A 3,834-nucleotide genomic window follows, 5' to 3' on the forward strand; every position below is an offset into this window, starting at 1 on the left:
GAAGCTAAGGAAACAACACAGTGATGGAAACATGTCAAAAACACACAGGTGCCTGCTTGTAGGAGCTCCAAAATCTAAGACAGTAGCTTGAACAACAAAGGAGATAATTATTGTAATGGACCTAATCCATAGAATAAAGTAATAATCCATGACATGAACAAACAAGTGACTAAATGGGAGAGAAAAGAAAAAACTCTTCCTAACTGTAGAATTCCAAATCATAAATGAAGAAGAAATGATGGAGATAGAAAGTCACCATTAAATGTAACAGTAATACTTGTTCCAGGGAAAAAAATTAACTGATGTCAAAATGAGTAGGGAAAGGTATGGTGAAGAACAGTGTATTTATACAGTTGTACTTACTAAGTGCAAAGTGAAAAATAGTCCCTTTTCAATGGAGAAGCCTGGCAGACATGAACTCAAGCAAGTGTGCCTCCTCAGATGCTGAAAAGAGTACATTGTGCTTAGTCGCTCAGTCGTGTCTGACTCTTTGCAACCCCATGGCTCCTCTGTCCATGGGATTTTCCAGACAAGAATACTGGAGTGGATTGCCATTTCCTCCTCCATGGAATCTTCCCGGCCCAGGGGTGGAACCTGTGTCTCTTATATTGCCAGGCAGTTTCTTTACCACAGAGCCACATGGGAAGTTCATAAGTATATGTTTACGTATTTTCCACAATAGCTTTAGAAATGTCTAACAGCTCCTCTACCTGTCCTTTGTAAATAAGCACCGTTTTTGCTATGCGCGTTACTTGTTATATGTGCAATGACAGCATATGAATCAGTCACACAAGTATGATGGCTGGTGATTCCTTAGAGCGTCCTTAACATCTCACCCACAACACTGTTTCAGCGCAGTTCATACACATCAACTAAAAGTTGTAATTTGCAGTCAGGGGTGGGGAAGTGATATGCTGCATTTATCATATTTTAATGTGGTTTGAACCCTGTAACATTTTTTTCCACAAGGTATCCCAAATACTGGAAGTAGATGTTCAAGAACAAATTATTGAGTTTTGTTTTGATATCTGTAAAGTGAAAAGTGAAAGTGAAGTGGCTCATGGACTGTAGCCTACCAGGCTTCTCAGTCCATGGGATTTTCCAGGCAAGAGTACCAGAGTGGGTTGCCATTTCCTTCTCCAGGGGATCTTCCCGACCCAGGGATCGAACCTGGGTCTCCTGCATTGCAGGCAGATGCTTTACCCTCTGAGCCACCAGGGAAGCCTTTTTCTATCTGTGCTTTCACTTATGTGGCTGGCAACCTAGAGCAGGATGAAGATTCATCTTCAACCATGGAGACAGTTCACTGAACCTCAGTGCCAAAGTTTAAAACATTAAAAAACAAGAACATCAGAAAGAGGGATCCTTTGTAGGAAGAAGAGGGTTCCCTAGACCTGTTAGGCAATAGTATGGACTCTCAGCAAACAGTTTTAGTATCAGAGCAGGAGATGGAGCTGTCCTTACAGTGCCCTCTCTGACACACTTTCCTAGTTCCTAGCAATACTCTTAATGCTTTCCTGTAAGAATTAATCCTCGTTTCTGCCCTGTAGGATAATGTCAACATCGATGAAGCAGCCCGGTTCCTGGTGGAGAACATTCTTGCCAACCACCAAAGCTTCCCTAACGAAGAAAACGATGGCAGAATTAAACTGGACCAGGAGACTGTGAAAAAAGAGGGCAAGACCCAGTGTTGCTGACTTGGCGTCTGCTTCTGTCCTGCGGGCGCAGCCTGACTGATTGGAAGCAAGGTCCTGAAACTGGATTACAGATGGTGGATGCGCTGCTCTATGAATCTGCCCAGGGCTGCGCCTGAAAATGAATGACGCCACCCCGGGAGCCTGAGACTTTCTGAAACGGAACCTGGCCGAGGAGTCCTGCCAATGGCTCCACCCCTTCACTCTGAGCACTTAGGTTTCTACTGTTGTTGTCATCATATTCAGGATAATGTTTACGTCCTTTTCAACAACTTTTAAAATAACAGTTGCTCAGTATCTGTTAAGACTTACAAGTTGTGGCTTTCAGTGTGAAAGCTGGGTGGCAATAAACTTTCCCTGCAGCCTCACTGTAGCTTCATGAGTCTATATTTTTGTCCCATCCTCATATTTGAGAGAGGCTTTTGGACTCTTAGGGCTTCCCCTGGTGGCTCAGACTGTAAAGAATCTGCCTGTAATGCAGGAGACCCGAGTTCAACCCCTGGGTCAGTCAGATCCCTTGGAGAAAGGAATGGCTACCCACTCCAGTATTCTTGCCTGGAGAATCCCCATGGACAGAGGAGCCTGGTGGGCTACAGTCCATGGGGTCTCAAAGAGTCAGGCACGACTGAGCGACTATCACTTTCACTATCACTTTAGACTCTTAGCCATGGAAAGCTGGAAGTTTCTGTTTAGCAATCTATTTTTCTAGCCAGAACTTTGGTACTTCAAGTAAAATTGTTATCCTGAAAATATTATAATTTAACTAGCCCTGGCTAGTGTAGCATGTGGTTAATCCCCTTAAATACCTTAAAATCCCCTCCTAAGGACTCGAGAAGCACTCTCGCCACCCTGGCTTTCTGATCTGGTTGCTACCAGTTGGAAACAATATAAATGGACATCTCTCCTCTCTCCTTTGTCAGTTCTCTCCCCTCTTCTTTCTGTGTGTTTGTTGATAACTAAGAACTCAATTGACATTATTGTTGCAGTGCTAACTAGTCCTTTCAAATCTGTAATAATGCTTTAGGAGAGAATTTATTTCTAAGTAAGTGTGTACAATTAAGATTTCTACAGCAGGCATTGTGAAACAAATTGGGCCACATGTGGTTTTACACAAAGTTTTGAACATTTAAAGTATAGTACATGAAAAAAAAAATAAAAATAAAGTATAGTACATGAGAAACTTAAAAGCAGGGTCACAATATTTGTATTGTCATTTAACCTAATTCAGGAAAAGAATAAATGTTTTGACTGAAACTTTTGTTTTGAATTCATGTAGTTATAGAAAGGTCATTTGGTGTCTACTTTTCTGCCTTAGAAAAGTCTGTGTCTGTTACTTTTGCCTTTATTTTTCTTTTGCCCTTTATTTTTAAGGGAGTTGATATCATGTGAAAGGTTCAACTTATCTCTTTCAAAGGAAATTTAAAGGTTATCTGTGACATCCCAAAACCAGTGCACAATGAGGCCTTGTATATTAAGCTTGAGCTCAAATAGGAAAGATCTACACATTTATTTAGCAGGGGTAAAAAAAACTAGCAAATTGCATTTGCTCTGACAGGTGTATTTTGAGAGTAAGTAGTCATTGTTGTGAGTGGTAAAATGTAGCTTGCTCTTCTGTGTTAAACCTGAGCCTTAGCTAGGAATTACCAGTGGGTTTATATGTTATATATTTAAATAAATCAAATCCTTAACCTCTTTGGACAAGTATTCTTTACAGAATCAGATTTTCCTTAGGCCAAGGAATAGAAAGCAGACCCTGATTTAAGTAACACTACTTAGTTAATACCACCCTTAAGTCTTCCTTTCTAGGAAACATATGTGTCATACTTTAAATAAATTTTTTCGAGTCTAGGCACAAAGTTCAACTTTTTAAGCTTTCTTAAAGTCCAGAGTCCAATAGTATAAGTGTTATGAAATATTCATGCCAAAACCAAAACATTAGCAATATAAAACTTATTCTAGACAGTCACTGAAGTCTACTTGGAATATTCTTTTTTCATATATTGATTTTTATTTTTTACAGGAAATTCATCATATTTAAATTGATTTAGCAGTAAATTCAAAATCATGAGTATAGCACTTTCTTTGCCCATTTTCACCATACTTATTTTCTTCTCTTAGAATAATTTTAAAGATTCAGTCA

The sequence above is a fragment of the Cervus canadensis genome, chromosome 33, assembly GCF_019320065.1.
Source record: "Cervus canadensis isolate Bull #8, Minnesota chromosome 33, ASM1932006v1, whole genome shotgun sequence".
NCBI lineage: Eukaryota > Metazoa > Chordata > Mammalia > Artiodactyla > Cervidae > Cervus > Cervus canadensis.